This window comes from Myxocyprinus asiaticus, chromosome 2, assembly GCF_019703515.2.
Source record: "Myxocyprinus asiaticus isolate MX2 ecotype Aquarium Trade chromosome 2, UBuf_Myxa_2, whole genome shotgun sequence".
NCBI classification, from domain to species: Eukaryota; Metazoa; Chordata; class Actinopteri; order Cypriniformes; family Catostomidae; genus Myxocyprinus; species Myxocyprinus asiaticus.
Window position 1 is genome coordinate 29,155,548 of NC_059345.1, and position 21,390 is coordinate 29,176,937.

At 41.6% G+C, this 21,390-nt stretch overlaps 1 protein-coding gene across 4 annotated transcripts in view; it reads left to right on the forward strand.

The window, feature by feature from the left end:
* The window catches only part of ccdc102a (coiled-coil domain containing 102A), a 127,474-nt gene that overhangs the window by 76,077 nt on the left and 30,007 nt on the right, over window positions 1-21,390 (forward strand). The gene's annotated exons all lie outside the window — the stretch shown is intronic.

Sequence of the window (21,390 nt, forward strand, 5' to 3'; positions counted from 1 at the left end):
CAGCTGGTCTTAGTCAGTAAGTTTACATGCACTTCAAAAGTTCAATTTCATTCAGACTAAAACAATAACAAAAAAAATTTAAATGTCATGTAAATGCTTTAGTCTGCCTGAAATCGTACCAGTCTTATTTTTGTGAAGTTGGACTAATAGACCTAGAAAATGCGATTTATAGCTCGGCTTCATCCATAATTTAAGCATGTTAATCACAGCTGGCATCAGCAATAATGGTATAATACATTTGGCTTTTTTAGCTACATTTACACTAAAAATTAAATTTTTCCAGGTGAACCAATCTATAAAAGAAAAAAAAAGTCAATGCCTCTTATCAACTAAAAGGTGGGACATTCATTCCTATAGCCTTCATATTGGGTGTTGCGATTTCTCCAATCCATTTTTCTAGTGACCGATCTCCTCCTCCAGTACTGTCTCTGGCTATGTTAGCATTATCACAAGATTGTGAAAGTGAACAATGGCTGCTACAAAGTTTTGAGTGCAGATTGTAATAGGTTTTGATACACGTCTTGGTTTATTTTAATTGGCTGTGTTGATGTGCTTTGAGGAAATTGTGCATTGTTGTGTGTGTGTGTGTGTGTGTGTGTGTGTGTGTGTGTGTGTGTGGGCGGGCGGGTTTGGGTGATTTATGAGGACAATTTTTTAGGTTATAAAAATAATTACAAGGGTATTATGATAAAAATGTAGTTTAAGAGGACATTTCTAGTGTCCCCATAATTCAAATTGCTTAAACTTACTAAACTTTGCTTTTTTGAAAATGTAAAAATGCAGAACGTTTTTTGTGAGGAGGTTAGGGGATAGAATCTATAGTTCGTACAGTATAAAAATCATTGTCTACGGAGAGTCCTCATAAGGTAAGCCGCACCAGTGTGTGTGTGTGTGTGTGTGTGTGTGTGTGAGATGCTGCCTATTAAAGTATGTGGAAGGAAATCCAGACACTTATGGCCAGAGCTCTTATGAGTGGCCATTAGTGCAGGCAGAGATTTATGAAGTGATCCAAAGCTCCCCTCATACAGGCACTGTAAATCACTCGCTCACCTGCTCTCTCTTCTCCCTTGAAAGCAGGAAAGATTTAAAAAGAGAGGTGAAGAGAGAGTGATTAATATGAGCAGAGAGAGTTGTTTTAGGGGTGTGAGGGATCCTAAGAGAAAAAGAAAAGAGAAGAAGGGTAAGAGTGAATTTAAAATGTCAATTATACCAACTAAAGGAGAAGTAAACAAGGGGGAAAGGATATTATGTCTGGAAATGGACATGAAATCTCTGCATATGAGGCGGAATGTGTTGGCTTATGTGCTAAATGCACATCATATGGCCATTTGAGATTGGTGTCGCAATTGCGTGTGTGTGTGTCCACATAGTGTTGCACATTCCCACACAAGTGATGTCGTGATGGTAGGCCTGCAGTCTTGGATAGAAACACAGAGAGATTGATGAGCTTGCTCAGGAGCTGTTGAAGCAAATGGATCGATGAGGACAGGAGCAGAGAAACAGGCCAAGCCACTGAGGACAACGCACCATCACTGACAAAAAGAACAAAGTGTGATTGATATTGAAATCATATCCCAGTCTAGTCGCTCTTTCACTTTCTCCTGCGTTTCTTCATCTTTCTGCTGCAGATTGATGTATACAGTCACATCTGCTGTTATACCCAGCATGTGGTGAAGACTGGAATGGGACTGCATGGCCACTTCCTGTGTGTGTCTTCCTGGTGTTTGTTATATGTATGATAAATAAAATATTGGGTGCTTCTCATCTCACTCCCTAGCTCCCAATGTCGTGAATCAGTATATCGTTAATCGTAAAAAATGAATTCGGGCACTAGAAAGGGTGTTGATCCACTGAACATTGGGACACTGATGACTTACCTGCGACATGATTACAAGGCTGCACATTAAAACATGATGATATTAATCATCAACACCACCGTATAAAAGATACTGTCATGCATTGTTGTTGTCGATGTTGTTAAGTACAGTGCTATACTGAAAGAGAACATGCATCAAATACAAATGTGAGAATTTTTCATTTTCCACATTTTTCCTAAACACGGAAGTCTCTCCAAATTTATACTGGAAGTCTGTTTTCATTTTCCAGTCTCCAATATTTTCATTAGCATCTGTGTATGTTCGTAGCAGATATGTAATATTTAGCATATAAAATTTTTACAAATTGGCAAAAAAAAAAAAAAAAAAAAAAAGAAATGCATGTGCCGATACTTTACAGAGTTGTGTTGACCGTCTTTTAACAAAGTCTTACCCATCAAAGTTCAAGGAGTGGGTACTGTAGATTACATGAAGCCATGTCCAAGGTTATATTATTTACTACTTTGAGTCGTGCAGTTGTTGGCTGTTATAACGAGCTTAACCTGAATTCATTTTTACTCCAACTAAAACTGAAAATTGTTTTTGCTCTCTGTCCGGAGAGCAAAAAGAGGACAGCTTTACATTGCTTCTTAAGGAGACTGGAACCAGAAAACAGTCCAGGGCATTATGGCGGCACCCAGTTGTTGGTCAGGAAAACTGTGGATAGGATTGTTTCCCTTTCTTGCACATTTATAAATGGAAGATATTTACAAACAGAATCTCTTTTAAAGTGAAAATAAGGGTTTGACTTCATAAACACCTGTGCTTATCCTCTGCCGACTTGACAACATTTGCGGTAAGGGAACATAGTGAGCAGTGACGCTCTGTTTCAGTGCACTGGAATGATTTTGAGAGTGACCAGTGCCCTGACTACTAAACTAGGGAGCTGATTTAGATGCACCAATTGATTTGATAGCATTGATAAGTCTTGGTCACTTATTATTAGTGTCTGTGCTCAAGAGTTTCTCTAAGGCCTGAATCATGGGCTGTTCTAACATGATGCCTGGGGCCCATCTGGAAGGCTACATGTTGTTTTAAAAGTGAGTTATCATGATGGCCAAGGCTCACTCTAGCTCTCAGTCTGACTAAAGGAGTGGTGCACGCACACACACCTGCAGGTCGGCACATCACACACACATCAAAAAGGCTCCCGCAGGTGGAGATACTGCTGTTGGCTGTTGTTTTTTTCTGTCATCGCTCTGTGTTTTGATCAGAGACTGTTTGGGCCTGTGACCTCTTACAAACACAGACACTTCAAAGTAAACATGTTCATGTAAGCATTTGTTGGACTAATACAGAATGATGCTGATGTTCTAACAAACAGAAAAAACATGTAGGCCTCCATCCAGATGGAGAAACGCTAGTGAAACAGGCTGTACTTTTTTATTCCTAAAGGGTTTGTTGAGTCTAAAGTAGACAAGCTTTGAACTGTAGTTAAAGTCTTTCTCTTGCTCCCAGATCAAAGAAAAGTCTGTGTGAAGGTCAGTTTAATGCAGTACTTTTCTATCTCTGTCGCTGCTTTCGTCATTCTTTTATTTCTCTCTCTACAAATCATTTATACACTACTAGTTAAATGTGCGAAGCTTGAAGCATGTGTGCACGTACTTGCATAGTGTTTCGGCCTTAAGCCTTTAAATCAAAAGCCATTTTAAGATCTTGAGAAACAAATTGAGGCAGCTGTGTAAACACTTGTTACTTGTTACTTGTTATCTTTCTGTCGTTTCTTTACATCACTCTTTCACTGTCATCTGTTTCATCGTCTCTCCATATACAGATGTATTCTTCACGTTCTGTTCAACAGCCTGCCTCTCCTTAAACTCCAACATCTGGCCAGCCACTTGCTCCTCCACACAGGTGCTCTGATGGCATATAGAGGCCGAGTTCATTCATAAATCAAAATGATTAATGAGGCTATGTTGGCTGCTCATCTGCTGCTTCTGACTGCAGTTGCTCCCACATTCTGATGGAAATGCGGTAAATAGTATCGACAGCCAATGTGGGAGTCCATGTGTTCTGTTTTGCCTCTCTGGCTTTGAAAGCAGCATATGAATTAGTGTGTCCATGTGTGCTTGTAAATGAGCTTCTCTAGAGTGCTATATCTGGGGTAAGCCAGTGTGAAATGAATTGTCTTGCCTTTCAGTTTCTGGGCTGCTTCTCCAGAGGTTTTCCATTTGGGCCTGCTGTGTTTCTCTCACAGGGCTCGCCCTTTACCGATTGAGGTGTCACACACACACTTTCTCCCCCTCTTCATCTTTTTTTCATACTTCATTCTTTGCTAGCCCTCCTCCTTCTCTCTTTGTCCTCTCAAATGTTTACAGTTTTTCCATTTTTACCCAATGCAAAGGTGTTAAGGTGAAGTGTGCAATTTCTGCACCACTAGCAACACCAAATGGAATTGCAAAAATAAAGATGTTTCCGAAATGGTTTACCAAACACCATGTCCAAAACAGACATTGCGACAAGTTTCCAGCAACAAGTAATTTGTACAGTGAAATAAAAAATATTGCCACACAATCATAGCCAATTTGAACGTATTTGAAGTTTAACATACAGTGATGTGGAGCTGGATTTATGTGGACCAGTGAGATCTAACTGTGGCCTGGGGCCATTTCCATTGTTTGGACAAACACGTAGTTCCCACTGAAAATGCACTGCATTGGTTGAGCCTTAAGTTGAGCTCTTGGACCGTACAAATAAAGAGAGCTTTTCAAATAAAAAGCTCTGCAGAGCCACAGTGCGTGCACACAACTTACTAATGGCTTACATATATCTCTCTCTCTGCACATTAAACAGGGATTAATATTTCAACACGCATTACACACATTACCTTTAAACTGCAGTCAGCAGATTACATATTAACATAATTGAAAATCTACACGCAACTATGTGTATTGTCCAGTGCAAATGGTGGTTTATATTAGGAGCCTGTGTCACTTATGCTTATGTTCAGGATGCTGTGTTGAGTATTTGCAGTCCATCTCTGCTGGTTGTATGTATTGGGACCGTGAAAGTGGATCCACACATCAGTCAGCTGTCCCAGAATCTCAGGCCAGTCTGCAGAGCCCTATTAACACAGGTCTGAGTTGAAATTAACACATTAGCACCTACTGCTATGGCTTATTTATGAAACTCTGAGGCTAATGTCCAAGTTAGCCAACACTGACAACATGCCATTAATGCTGATCTGCAGCCCACTGTCTAACCCAAAGGGACAAAAGACAAGGTGTGGAATATATAATCTTTATGATCCTTGTTTTTTTTTGTGTTTTTTTTCCAGAATTTTTTCTATTTCAAAATGTTTGAGTTTGGGGTGGGACTATCTGTTTGTACAACCAATGGTGAACAGGGTGAGTGTTTGAAAATGATCATTTTTGCATTTCTGTTTGATGCTAGTGGTGCAGAAATTACACATTTTAGCTTTAAGATATATAAGCCTAGACATTGTGTGAGGGTTGAGCAGCTCTGATACCAATATCTCATTCCAAGGATTTTTTAGTTTTTTATTGAGAGAGCTTTCGGTCAGCAAAAACAACCTGATCTCACTCCTGAGGCATCAAATACTGCTGCTTGTGCAAGAGCCCAGCGTGTAGGGATGGGCGGATCGGACCTAAGGTATCGATACTTCCGATACTGATGTTGTCAAAAATATCGATCCTCGAGAGTCACATGGCGCCATGCGAGGGTTGGACATGTGAACGGCGAGCTCTGCGCACTTTGCTAGTTTTTAATACTTTTTATGTCATAAACCGGTGAGATTCTATACACCCTGATCCATAACTGTTCTATGAAGACAATATGTCAAAGAATTCAAAATCCTCGGGCTCTGGAGACATTAAAAGACACTTACTTGCTCAAGCTGATACCCCAGACAGGGCCACAGACCAGGGACTCAATTTGGCCGGTGCTGCGGGAGAGATTCAGTGTCAACTGTCGAGCATGACAGCAATGCTGGCGAAGGTCGTAGCGGACTTTGAGGATCTTGCTGTAATACGTCGATTGATCTCGGCCATGGAGACAAAATTCAGTCAGATGATTACAAGATTGGTGGATGTTGAGAAATGGATTGGTTATCTGGAGTCATCGGAGAGGGAATTAGCTACTAATCCGCTAGCAACCAAGATAGATTTGGAAAGCGTTTGGGAAAAGTTGGAAGATTTAGAGAATCATAGCCGGCGAAAAAATCAGGAACTCCTGAGAACGAAGAAGGTAGAGATATGGTGAAATTCCTAGATGAGCTCTTTCCGAGTCTGCTCGATATAACAGGCCATAACTGGAAATCGAGCTAGCTCACAGAGTCCCGGCTTGGAGATCCGCTGATGGAGACAGGCGCCGATTAAAGATCATCCGATTAAAGATCTCATGTTGCTCGAGGCGAGGAGTAAAGGAAGGCTTTCTTGGAAGAACCACAACATTTTCTTGTTCCCAGACTTTGGTAATTCAACGAAATTTGCTCAATTCAAGGAATGCAAGAAACTATTAAATCAACGGGAGGTCGCTTTTGCATTGATGTTCCCGGCTAAATTGAGAATAGATATTAAGGATGGCCTCAAAATATTTACATGTCCACAGCAAACAATGTCCTTCATAAAGTCAATGGAATGAGTAAGTTATTGTATGATACTGTCTATGCAGCCGAGTGGATCTGAATTGTTTCTTTTTGTGCTGGTTCCACCTAGCGGCTGGAGTATGCTTTGTGGAGTAGCGCTCCTTCAGAGCAGTTTGTGGATGAATCTGCATGTTATTTCTTCTTATGCCTCATATTGGTTGGAGTTTGTTTTCTGGAATATTTCTTGCAATCATTGGAGGGATTAAGGTACTTGTTGCACTCGTGTATTAGCCGAGAGAGCCTGATTCAATGAACATTCACTTGACTGTCCGAGAAAACTGGGCGCCTTTTTTTTCTTTTTGTGCTGGTTCCACCTAGCAGCTGGATTTTGTTTTGTGGAATAACACACCTTCGGAACAGTTGTGGATGAATCTACATGTCTTTGTGTTTATCCCGCCTATTGGCTGGAGTTTGTTTTACAGATTATTTTCTGTTGTGTAATTCTGTCTCACAAAATTTGTATAGAAGCACCGGATTTGAGCAGTCTGACGGCAAAGGCGTAGATTGGACTGTTTGAGTTTAGAGGGATTGACGCCGGTTGGCGCTGTCTTGCACGGGTTTAATGTGCACCTTTTTTTCTGGGGAAGTTCAGGGTTTGTTTGTTGCTCTAATGTTGGAATGTGGTCTTTATAATTTTGTTTTCGACACAGTCTATTTTTTCTATTATGTCAAAATGTCAAATGTTAATATGAGTGCATTGTCTCTCTCTGCGTGGAATGTGAATGGGTTGGGGCACCCCATAAAAACTTAAGAAATATTATATAGTGTTTCTTCACGAAACACGTCTTTCCCTGCAGGAAGCTGAAAAATTTGGGAAGATATGGGGTGGACATGTTTTCTTTAGTGCTGGCTCAAGTAAGAGCAGGGGAGTCATAACATTGATGAGTAAACATCTACAATTTAAATGTCTCAAACAGATTAATGATAAATTAGGAAGAGTCATTATTGTTTTAGCAGAAATTCAGGGGCAAAGGTTGATTTTGGCAAATATTTACGGACTTAACGTTGATGATCAGGGCTTTTTTATAGATCTTGAAGGGATGTTACAAGCCGCTGGCACCCCTCATGATATAATATTGTGAGGAGACTTTAATCTTTTGATGGACTCAGTCCTTGATCATAGTGAAGCAAAAGTGTGTAAGCCCCCTAGAGCAACAGTGATGCTTCACAGGATGTGTAAAAATCTTGGTCTTACAGATATTTGGAGACTTTTGAACCCAACTGGTAGGGACTATACATTTTTTTTTCATCAGTCCATAAGATTTATTCTAGAATAGATTTTTTTATATATCTAAATCCCTCATTTTATCTGTTGTGGATTGCTCAGTTGGAAACATCTTAGTCTCAGATCATGCCCTGGTGAGTTTAGAGGTGTTGCCACATATACGGAAAAAAATAAATCATATAGTTGGTGCCTTAATGTATCCCTTTTGCAAAATCCTGAATTCCAACAAATGTTAAAGGCTGAAATCAATGTTTATATGGAGACCAACTGGTCCTCAGTATCCTCTGTGGGTGTGGCTTGGGAGGCACTTAAAGCGGTTCTTAGGGGTCAGATCGTACAGTATGCCTCATTCATCAAAAAATCCAAAGCAAGAGAACTCGTAGAGTGGAAGGGAATATTAAAAATGCTGAGGCAGAGCTGAAGCACCTAATGTCATCTGATGGCTTCATAGAATTGACCCGATTGAAATACAGATATAATACTATTTTGTCGCAGATGGTGGAGTTTTGGCTATTCAGTCATACTTTGAGTCAGGGGACAAAGCAGGGAAGCTTTTGGCTAGATATATAAAGTGGAGAGAGTCTTTTTTTCCCATTCCTTCAGTGAAATCTGCTGATGGTGAAATATTTACCTCAGCCATTGCTATTAATAATGCTTTTAAAGAATTCTATCTTGATCTTTATAGTTTCACATCTTCGTCTACCGATAAAGATATTAGAAACTTTGTGGAACCATTAGAACTCCCTAAACTAACGACTGAGCAAAAAAAATTCTTTTGATTCTGAGATAACCTTGCAGGAGCTCTGCGAGGTAATTAAGGCCTTGCCCACAGGCAAGGCTCCGGGGCCAGATGGTTTTGCCGCTGAATTTTTTAGATCTTATGCTACAGATCTGGCTCCACCTTTGTTAGAAATTTATACGGAATCATTAAAGAATGGAAAGCGTCCGCCAACCATGACACAAGCCTGGATCAGTCTGATTCTTAAAAAGGACAAAGATCCAAACGAGTGTAAGAGTTACCGTCCAATTTCCCTGATCCAGCTAGATGTAAAAATATTGTCAGAAATTCTGGCTAAGCAAAGAATTTAAGTAAAGCTATGACATCTTTTATACATAAAGATCAGGTGGGATTTATTCGGGGCCGTAGCTCTTCGGATAACATTAGGCGTTTCATCAGTATCATGTGGTCAGTGGCAAATGATCAGACTCTGGTCGCGGCCATCTCACTTGACGCTGAAATGGCATTTGATATGGTAGAATAGGATTATCTTTTTAAGATTTTGGAAATGTATGGGTTCAGGAATACTTTTATTGGATAGATTAAGTTACTTTATAGACAACCAGCAGTGGCAGTACAAACAAATGGATTAATTTCAGATTATTTTACTCTATATATGGGCACCCGGCAGAGTTGCCCTCTTTCCCCATTATTGTTCTGTCTTGCCCTGGAACCATTAGCAGCCACGATAAGAAAGGAGGATGATTTTCCAGAGGTGATGGCGGGAGGTGTGAGCATAAGCTTTAGTTTTACGCAGATTATATTTTGTTATTAGTCTCCGACCCCACTAGATCTGTGCCTTGCCTCCACAGAATTATTAATTCCTTTTCTAAGTTCACAGGATACAGAGTTAATTGGTCTAAATTCGAAGCTTTGGCTCTGACAGCGTACTGTCGGTAACTGCTTTTCAGCCGGGTGCCTTCCAGTGGCCCAAACAGGGCATTAAGTATTTGGGCATTTTATTCCCAGCTAATTTGTGTGATTTAGTTGGAGTTCATTTCGACCCTTTAATAAAAAGGTTTTCGAGTGAAGTGAGTAGGTGGGCTTCATTACATTTATCTATGATTGGGAAGGTTAATGTTATTAAAATGAATTGTATTCCAAAATTCAACTACCTGCTACAATCTCTCCCTATAGATGTCCCCCTCTTATTTCAAGCAATTTGATAGCATAGCAAAGTCCTTCATTTGGATTGGTAAACGTCCCAGATTATATTTCAGTAAGTTGCATAGGCCGATTGACAAAGGTGGGCTAAGCCTACCCAAGATTTTGTTTTATTATTATGCATTCGGTCTCAGACATTTGGCTCATTGGTCGCTTCCACCTAAGAGAGCCCCTCCCTGGTTTTGTATTGAACAGGAAGATCTTGCCCCTATTTTGGCATTGCAAAGCCTTTCTAACAAACTAACTGGAGAAGTTAAGTTACACCCCGTTATCTCGCATTTGCATGCGGTATGGAGAAAAGTGTCCAGAGTGTTTAATTCGGACATTTATTTAAATGTTGCTTTGAGCATATGGCTGAACCCAAAGTTATGTATTAATAAGTCCCCTTTCTGCTGGACAGAGTGGATTGTGAGGGAGGTTAATATGCTCGGTGACCTATATGAAAGTGGAGTGTTGAGATCCTTTGAAAATATGGTTCAACATTTTGGGATTCCCAGGTCTCAATTCTTCAGGTATTTACAGCTGCGCCACCTTCTTTGTACTATTTCTGGGAATAGTATGCACCCCCCTAGAGTGGCAGATACTCTGAGAGTGGTGATTACTGCTTTTGGAAAAGTTCATGAGGCATCAGTGTATTACTCCCTGCTAATTCAGAGTCTGGGGGACGGAGCTTCAACTTCTCAAGAGATTATGGGAGAAAGATTTAAACATGGTATTGGAGGAGGGAGTGTGTGCTAGGATTCTAAAAAACATCAAGTCTACATCTAGAGATTCAAGGGTGCACCTTGTGCAGTTTAAGATTTTACATCTATTCTGTTGCACCCCATCTAGATTGTATAGGCTTGGTCTTAAAGACACACCACCTGCTGGCAATGCCAATCAGAAGATGGGGACGCAATCCATGTTTTTTGGTGGTGTGTTAAGATCCAAGAATTTTGGTTGAGGGTTCAGAGTTTTATGTGTGACTTATTAGGCACTCAGGTTTCATTTTGCCCCAGACTCTGTATTGTAGGCAATGGAGCGGTCATTAATATAGGGGATAAATGCATAAAAAATTAGGTCCTAGCCAGTGTTATGATCAGCAGACAGATTATTCTTAGGGGATGGAAGTCGACTGGAGTGCCCCCATTTCAAGAGTGGTGCACAGACATGGGGAGGGTAGCAGCATTCGAGGAAATGTCATGTAGAAGGCTAGGCAACTTAGATTTATTTAATAAAAAATGGGGCAGCTATTTGGCCTTTTTGGAGGGCTCTTGGGGAGGGGCAATTGAGAGAGAAGTGTAGTTTTAAATGTGTGTGATTTATTTATATATATCTTTTTTCTCTCTTTTTGTGTGTGTGTATACTCAAGTGTGACCACAGGGATATTTGTTGAGGGTGGGGTTGGGGATTGGGAGGGGGAAAGGGAATAATGGGGGTTAATTGATGATTCTGTGAATATATGTTTTGCTTTTCTGTGTCAAAAAAAAGTGTTAATCTGAATTGTAAAGAGACAGATACACAGTAGCTCTTAACACATCTGCACTGCTCTTACACTGTAGTTTAGAACGGCACGAACACAAGTGGAGTGATACACACAGTGAAGCGTCCGAGTGCTGATGGTGTGAGACCATCAGTACTCATGGAACGTCTCTCGTCAAATCAGATTGGAGGACAGGAACTAACTGTTGTGTGTGTGTGTGTGTGTATATGTATGTATATATATATAAGCAATATCACACGAGCAAGAGTGCGATATGGGCCTACATCAGCACTGCCGAGTGCGTAGGTAATCACAGCAGTGCTGATTTAGGGCATATAGCACAATTGCAAGTGTGATATTGCTTATATACAACAGTTCAATGAACAAGTAAATGTAAAAAAATTAGGAAAAACTGAGTACGGTCATAAAAACGCATGGAACTACTTTCTTAAGCGACGGATCAGAATCTGCCGTTGCTGGTTCAAACCAAATGATGCGTCCAAGCCTTCGTTAGTAATTCAAAAATGTCACTTCAGAAATAGTATCATGGCTTGTGCTGTTTCTAACAAGTTATTGGATAAAAAAGGATGGGTGTGTGTGTTTGTGTGTGTGTGAGTGAGAGAGAGAGAGATGGCGTGTGTGCGATCATCTGTTGCCACTCCCAAGCAGAGATGCTGTCTGCTTTCTGAAGATCAGCTTTCTCAGTGGTAAAATAGCTGTCCAAGCGGGGGTATTCCTCTCTATTTTGCGGTAGCCGGTGCGCAAGAGTCGATCACTATAGAAACCGCAATGTCCTCCGCCATTTTAAACAGTATGTACATAGTGTGTATATATATATATATATATATATATATATATATATATATATATATATATATATATATATATATATATATATATATATGTACACATATACACACACACACACTGGCGGCCAAAAGTTTGGAATAATGTACAGATTTTGCTGTTTCGGGAGAATATTGGTACTTTAATTCACCAAAGTAGCATTCAGCTGATCACAAACTATAGTCAGGACATTACTGATGTAAAAAAACAGCACCATCACTATTTGAAAAAAGTCATTTTTAATCAAATCTAGACAGGCCCCATTTCCAGCAGCCATCACTCCAACACCAGTAATCATGCTAAATTGCTAATTTGATACTAGAAAATCACTTGCCATTATATCAAACACAGTTGAAAGCTATTTGGTTTGTTAAATGAAGCTTAACATTGTCTTTGTTTTTGAGTTGCCACAGTATGCAATAGACTGGCATGTCTTAAGGTCAATATTAGGTCAAAAATGGCAAAAAAAAGAAACAGCTTTCTCTACAAACTCATCAGACAATCATTGTTTTGAGGATTGAAGGATATACAATGCTTGAAATTGCCAAAAAAGATTTCATACAAAGGTGTACACTACAGTCTTTAAAGACAAAGGACAACTGTCTCTAACAAGGACAGATGTACAACTAAACAGGAGGATAAGTACAGTAGAGTCTCTAGTTTGAGAAATAGACGCCTCACATGTGCTCAGCTGACAGCTTCATTGAATTCTACCCGCTAAACACCAGTTTCATGTAAAGAGAAGACTTAGGGGTACAGGCCTTATGGGAAGAACTGCAAAGAAAAAGCCACTTCTGAAACAGAAAAACATAAAGAAAATGTTAGAGTGGGCAAAGAAACAGACATTTGACAACAGATAACTGGAAAAGAGTGTTATGGATCTTAAACCCATTATGCTTTTGTGGGATCAGTTAGACTGTAAGGTGCATGAGAAGTGCCTGACAAGCCACATCTATGGCAAGTGCTACAGGAGAATCTGGACAAACTGACAGCTAGAATGCCAAGGATATGCAAAGCTGTCGTTGCTGCATGTGGAGAATTTTTTGATGAGAAGTCTGAAATAGTTTAAGAAATTTATTTTTTTCAAATTGTATTAGTAATTTTTCACGTTATTAATGTCCTGACTATGCATTGTGATCAGCTGAATGCCACTTTGGTGAATAAAAGTACCAATTTCTTTCCATAAGAGCAAAATCTGTACATTATTCCAAACTTTTGGCCGCCAGTGTGTGTGTGTAATGTAATATATATATATAAAATATATATATATATATATATATATATATATATATATATATATACACACATACACACACACACACACACACACACACACACTCTACCGGTCAAAAGTTTCGAAACACTTACTCATTCTTTATTATAATTATTATTTATTTTATTTTTTTTCACATTTTAGAATAATAGGAAAGTCATTAAAACTATGGAATAACATAAATGGAACTATGGGAATTATGTGACTAAACAAAATACAAAATAAATCAAAACTGTGTTATGTTTTAGCATCTTCAAAGTAGTCACCCTTTGCCTAGAATTTGCAGACATTTTGACTCTTGACATTTTCTCAACCAACTTCTTGAGGTATCACCCTGGGATGCTTTTTAAACAGTATTGAAGGAGTTCCCATCTATGTTGGGCACTTATGGGCTGCTTTTCTTTATTATTTGATCCAAGTCATCAATTTCAAAAAAAATTTATTTTTTTTTTTTTTAATAAAATTTTAGTTTTATAATGAAATAAATTAATATGGTGGCACAATTATATTTTTGTCTACAAAACTAATTTCAAACATTTAAGCATACGCCTTCAGATCAAAAGATTTTTAAGATCATGAGAAACATTTCAGTCAAGTGTTTCAAAACTTTTGACCAGTAGTGTGTGTGTGTATGTATGTATGTATGTGTGTATATATATATATATATATGTATGTGTGTGTATATATATATATATGTATGTGTGTGTATATATATATATATATATATATATATATATATATATAATGTGTGTGTGTATATATATAAAATGTAATTTTGTACTTTTAAAAAAAGTTTACAGAGATTCTCTCTAAATGCGCACGGAGCTGCGGAAGCGCAACTGATGGCAGTGGCAAAACAGACTCTTTCATAAATTCACAGTGTGACCACCTCTTCAGACACTACTACACCCCTGTTTCTTGAGTAAATTCACGCTAAAATAACATATCTAAAGGTGACATTTCTTGTTTCTTATAATTGTGTGCAATTGTTGTTAAGTAATTAAAAAATTGTTAACCATGGTTTTACTAATGTAATATTATAGTAACCATGATTAATTGTGTGGTAACTGTGGTTTAACTAAATCCCATGGTTAAACTATAGTTACTGTAGTGAGACCATGGTTAATTTTTGTAAGGGTAAACAAAAAAGAAGTCTAATCATTTTCTGTTTAGGCTAACAAATGTAAAAAAAAATATAATAATGATTAAATTATGACTAAAAATTATATTTTAAATTACCCATTTATCCCAAGAAATCACAAAAAAAATAAATTCAATAATATATTGGACTTGAAATTATTGGTATCGGATCGAAAAGAAAATAAGTGGTATCATCCATCCCTACCAGCACGTAAATTTACAGACGCCAAAAGCACCCTCTGGCGTCTGTATCCGACGAACACAGAGGGGAATCTAAAAGGGAGGCATCACTGCCAGTCTTCGGGTATTGCGTGTGTTTAAACGCAATTTGTAATATTATACTTATAAATATATTAGTATGGTTATATTACATAATCATGTCGATTATTTTAGATCCCCTAACCCAACCCCATTCCTGAACCTAACCAGTTATCAACGATATAAATCATGAATGAGGTTTCATTTTTAACATCGTTGATAAGTGGTTAGGTTTAGGTATAGGGTTGGGTAAATTTAGTAACAATAATTTAAATTTACATTACAAAATGTTTTTGATATTTTTAAGCACCTGACCCCACCATCAGTGACGGATTAACCACTGGTCCAATTGGGCCGTTTCCCAGGGGCCTATAAACCCAAGCGGCCTCGCTCTAAACCAATTATTTATTTATTAATTTATTTTCAGACATCTATTATAAATCCACCTAAATATCAGCCTTATGTGAAATACCATTTTTTGGCCAAATGCATGCTGGACTACAGGCACAGGCACTCAAGTGCGCGCTTAGGGAATCTGTGTCTCACAGATGCAGCACGTTTATTTGAAGGACTACAGAGAACAGTCTTTGATTCTTTCAACGCTTCCAAACACAAAGATAAGGTGCAGTTTACCCTGGCTCTGTGCAAAGCTGATGGTTTAAATTCATATAAGCGACAGAATTCATGCAACAGTTTGGAGGACTTTAAAATGTTTAAGTCCTGCATGAATTTAATGTTTAATGTTAAAGCGAAAGGTGCCTTAATACTCTAAATATGAACACTGGCTTACCGTTTATCAAGTGCTGAAACTTTGCCAGGTGAAAAACTACCTGGAATCATGTGTAACAGTCACATGAAGTCCTCTTTGCAACCTGAACTTCATCAGAATATCAATTTGTGACACCAGCGCTGAAAAAGCTTGATTTGTGACACCAGCGCTGAAAAAGCTTGATGCAGAACAACAAATGGTGAAACAGAACACAGGTGTCTCGAGATGCATTTATAAATATTGAAGTTCTTTTAAACTTAACACAGTGTCTAAAACAATGAGATGGTTCTGCGCGATGAGCTGAAAAAAGGAAGTTGTGGCTCAATGATCAAAGGTGTCTGTCCAGAGAGTGTTTACAAAGAAAAACAATTAAAAAACAGCACAGATGCACTTGTAAACAGCCAGTAACATGCCCTTTAGCCTACTTGAAAAACTGACCCAAACCTGGCCCAAAACCTGTAGGTTTTTCGGGTACCGTTGGACTCAGATCTGGTTGAAGACCTCTATACACGTGCAGAATAACCGAATAGTGATTCTGGTAGTTGAATACAGGTGCCATGCACATCCCTATTAATAACACATGATTTTGGATCGGTTCATAATGAAAAAAGTACAGATAATTGGCCGTGTAAGACATTGCTCCCAAAAATCTTCTGTCTATTTGAAAAATCCAACCAAATCTGCCAAGTGTCCTGTAACGCATAAAGGTGAATGTAGTCATGCATGGGGGTCTTCATGGTGTACCGGCCCATGGGCCTCTCAGTTCTTAATCCGTCTTGCCCACCATTATGCCTAAACCTAACCAATTCTCAACAATATTAAAGACATAACAAGCAGATAAAACTACAGTCACAATTCTGCATGTGATTAATCCTTTATTTAAAATAACAATTATACAAAAGCACTATAATAATTACAAACCATACGATAAGATTGTGTGAGGAACAGAGTGAAACCGAAGATTTGAATCACTGAAAATCTTCCCCCTACGTGAAGGCAATGCCATCTTATACTGGTCACACATTTTTTTTGTTTGTTTTGTTTTGTTTCGACCCCCGCTACCCAGTATTCTACTTGCAAATGTTCAGTCTCTGTACAACAGGCTCTGCGTGCTGCAAGTGTGGATCTCTTTCCAACGAGGGACTGCTGCATTATCTGCCTTACAGAAACTTGGATGTCTGCTGAGATTCCAGATTCAGCCATCGAACCCACAGGGTTCTCCGTGCACCAAGCGGATAGAGCGAAAGACCTCTCAGGTAAAAGCAGAGATGGTTGTGTATGTTTTATGATCAGCAAATCCAGGTGTGATCAGAGGAACATACATTCTATCAAGTCTTTCTGCTCTCCTGATCTGGAATTTCTCATGCTTCTGTGTCAACCATTCTAGCTACCGAGGGAATTCACAGTGGTCATTATTACAGCTGTGTACATCCCGCCACAAGCTGACATAGACCAGGCACTCAAGGAACTGTATGGGAGTACAAGTGAGCAGAAAACCGTGCACCCTTAGGCCGCGTTCATTGTGACCGGGGACTTTAACAAAGCCAATTTCAAATCATTCGCACCAAAATACCACCAACACACCAGTTTCAACACACGAGGGGTCCGGGTTTTGGACCATTGCTACTCTCCCTTCTGGGATGGCTACAAATCCCTCCCCCACCCACCATTTGGCAAATCGGACCACACTTCCATTCTGCTTCTGCCCGCTTACAAGCAGAAACTGAAACAGGAAGCACCACCCTCAGAACGATCCAGTGCTGGTCGGACCAATCAGATTCTACACTACAAGACTGTTTTGATCACGCAGACTGGGAGATGTTCTGGTCCGCCTCTGATAACGACATCGAGGTCTACGCTAATAGCATAACGTGTTTCATCAGAAAGTGCGTAGTGGATGTTGTACCATCCAAAACAATACGGATCTACCCCAGTCAGAAGCCATGGATAAATAGCAATGTTCGCACGGCACTTGATGCGTGGGCCTCTGCTTTTAATTCTGGGAACGCGGAGGAGCATAAGCAAACCAGTTATGCACTCCGCAAAACTATCAGAGCAGCCAAACGCCAGTACAGGAACTAGATTGAAGGACAGTTTAACACCACCAACTCTAGAAGCATGTGGCAGGGTTGGCAAAAAAGTCTCCTCTCAGCACCAATAGGAGGGAAAAGTGGGGAAGGTGAAATGAAGGTTAAACAGAAGTCACTCTGTAAAAGGTAGGGAGAGAGACTGATGGAGATGACAATATGAGAATAATGTGCCAAAAGAAAGTGGTGTTTATCTCACTTACAATAGAGAAATAGTGAAAGAGGGAGAAATGGACGGATGGACAATACAATCACAGAGGACAATGGATCCACACTGTGGAATTGCATGGCGGTAATGAAGGTGAGACATAGAGGGTGAATAAAAGAGGTGACAGGAGAGCGAGAAAGAGAGTGGAGAATCAAAGGAAAAAGTAATAGGAACATCAGAATAGAAGAGAGAGGGAGTAAAGCAAGTGAAATCAGTTTAAATCTGATCTATGGTTAAAGGTCATGTGATGTTTCAGGGGTGCTGTGCAGTGCTGTTCTTGAATGCTGCAATTTACAGCCACTAGAATCCCTACAGCAGCACACCAACCCCACCAATTACTGAAGATCTCTCCACCACAAGGCCAGCGGAGGTCACGGTTGTTTTTGTGTGTGCAACTGTCTTGAGGCATTTCTATGAAGCATTCATTTAACCTAGTTTAGATACTCTAGATAAATGGTATTTTAAATTTAAGGCTTTAATTCATCTAGAAAGCAATAGGGCATAGAAAATAGCACATTTCTACACTGAAAAAAATTGTGTTTTGGATTTGCTTAAAATACATATGTAGCATTTTGCATCACCCTTTTTAAGTAAATTCAACTAATGGTCATTTTATGTCGGCATAACAAGAAAACGTCCTGGTTACTTTCGTAACCTACGTTCTCTGATGGAGGGAACGAGACGTTGTGTCGATGTAGTGACACTAGGGGTCACTCTTGGGAGCCCCAAACACCTCTGCTTTTTGAAGAAAGGCCAATGGGAATTGGAGAGTGGAATTTACATGCCACTCCCCCGGACATACGGGTATAAAAGGAGCTGGTATGCAACCATTCATTCAGGTTTTGTGTTGAGGAGCCAAGACAAGGTCCCGGCCATTTCAGCATGTAGTTCAGCGTTGTGGCAAGAGGGACACAACGTCTCATTCCCTCCATCAGGGAACGGAGGTTACGAAAGTAAAACAGAACGTTCCCTATCTGTTACTCACTCGACATTGTGTCGATGTAGTGACACTAGGGGTCCCTATACAAAATGCCACAACTAGCTGAACTGTGTTACGTGGACTGGCGGTGCGAGACGGGCAGTCCGCTGTGTGCCTCGTAGCCAGCACACCAGGCTGTCATGTAACCTTCCCCAATGCTCTTATGAGCATTGAACGGTCCTTCGGGAACAAGTCGACTGCCCAACAAATAGGGACAGGCTAGCCCAGCTGTGGCCTCTTTTCCTCGTTTTTCTCCCTAAAAATAGTGGAATTTGTTAACCGACTGGGGGCCATAAATGTCTACGTCGGGGGGGGGTGTCACTCCCAAGGGGAAGACACCGCGGAGTCCACACCCCGCCCAGAGAAGGGGGGGGGGGGTATTTTGAGTGTAAATACGTCACATTGTCTTACCGAGTCTTGTCGGAAGTATGTCATGTGGAGAAGTCGCATGGTAGGTCCTACCTGAGGGGGGAGAAGTTTCTACAAGCATGGTGACCGGGGGCAGAGGGGCCTCTGCCCAAGGAAGACGCAGTTTACCGACAGGGAAACGATTTAACGGAAGATATATCACATGGGGTCACCTATGGGGAACCAACGCATGTGGAGCACCTACCCCAGTACAGGGCTTAGTTAGCACATGTACTGGGCCAGCAGCGAGTTTCTCCGTAAACTCGTCTGCCACAGGGCTAAGGAGGAAAGTCATCCAGGGATCACAACTTGTGAACACGACTGGGAGTCAAAGGCGCATGTCTTCACCTCATGGGAGGGGAAAGGCGCTATACGCAAGTGGTACACCTGGCCAGCTGTCCCGGAACTTACCTGTTCAGACCTGACAACATATGGGATGTAACCGGCTCAACCCAGAGATTATAGAACCTCACAAAGGTGTTGGGTGTCACCCAGCCTGCTGCTCTGCAGATGTCTACCAAAGAGGCGCCACTGGTCAGGGCCAAGGAGGCCGCTACACTTCTAGTAGAGTGGGCTCTTAGCGCCATGGGGGGGGGGCGGCACATCCTGAGCATGATATGCCATCACGATTGCGTCAATGACCCAGTGAGCGATCCTCTGTTTGGAGACAGTGCTTCCTTTCCGCTGTCCACCAAAATAGACAAAGAGCTGATCAGAGGTTCTAAAGCTCTGTGTGCGATCCAAATAGATACGTAAAGCACACACCGGACACAACAACGTCAAAGCTGGGTCTGCCTCCTCCTGGGGCAGCGCTTGCAGGTTCACCACCTGATCCCTAAACGGGGTCATGGGAACCTTGGGCACATAGCCTGGTCGGGGTCTCAGGATTACGTGAGAGTAGCCCGGACCAAACTCCAGGCACGTTTCGTTGACGGAGAATGTCTGCAGGTCCCCTACCCTCTTGATGGAAGTGAGCACAGTCAGGAGGGCAGTCTTCAAAGAGAGTACCTTAAGCTCAGCTGACTCCAGGGGCTCGAAGGGGGCTCCCTGTAGAGCCCAAAGGACTACAGAGAGGTCCCATGTGGGGATGAGACGCGGTCTGAAGGGATTCAACCTCCTAGCACCTTCAGGAACCTGATGATCAGGTCGTGCTTCCCTAAGGACTTACTGTCCACTGTGTCGTGGTGTGCCGCTATAGTGGCTACATACCTCTCTTGCAGGAAGGAAAGCACCAATCCGTCTGTGCATCTCTGGGGGTCTTCACGTCGGGAAGAACACCACTTAGTGAACAGACACCACTTCAAAGCATACAGTTGCCTCGTAGAGGGAGCCGTAGCCTGAGTGATCGTGTCTATCACCGCAGATGGTAGGCCACTTAGGTCTTCTGCGTCCCGTCCTAGGGCCAGATGTGGAGATTCCAGAGGTCTGGTCGCGGGTGCCCGGTGGTGCCCGGTCTCTGAGAAAGAAGGTCCTTCCTCAGGGGAATTCGCCGGGGGGGGGCTGTCGCAAGGAGCGTGAGGTCCAAGAACCACGTCTGGGTGGGCCAGTAAGGTGCTACTAGGACGACCTGCTCCTCGTCCTCCCTGACCTTGCACAGACCTTGGGTCTGTGCAAGTAGGCTCACTGGGGGAAACACGTATTTGTGTAGTCTAGGGGAGCCAGCTGTGTGCCAACGCGTTTATACCGAGGGGTGCCTCGGTCAGGGCCTACCAAAGCGGACAGTGGGAGGATTCCCGGGAAGCAAACAGGTCTACCTGTGCTCGACCAAATCAACTCCAAATCAGCTGGACCACCTGGTGGTGGAGTCTCCACTCTCCCCTGAGCGTAACCTGTCATGGCAGCACGTCTGCCGCGGTGTTGAGGTCGCCTGGGATGTGAGTGGCTCGTAGCAACTTGAGGCGCTTCTGACTCCAGAGGAGGAGACGGCGGGCGAGTTGTGACATGCAATGGGAGTGTAGACTGCCTTGATGGTTGATGTACACTACTGTCGCCGTGTTGTCCGTCAGGACCAGCACGTGCTTGTCCTGGATCAATGGCCAGAACCTCCGCAGAGCGAGCAGTACTACCAACAACTCGAGGCAGTTGATGTGCCAACGCAGCCGCGGGCCAGTCCAGGAGCCGGCGGCTGTGTGCCCGTTGCATACGGCACCCCAGCCTGTCTTGGAAGCGTCCGTCATAACCACGATGCGCCTGGAGACCTGCTGTAGGGGAACCCCTGCCTGTAGAAATGCAAGGTCGGTCCAAGGGCTGAAGAGGTGGCGACAGATCGGCGTGATGACCACGCGATGTGTCCCGCGGTGCCATGCCCATCTC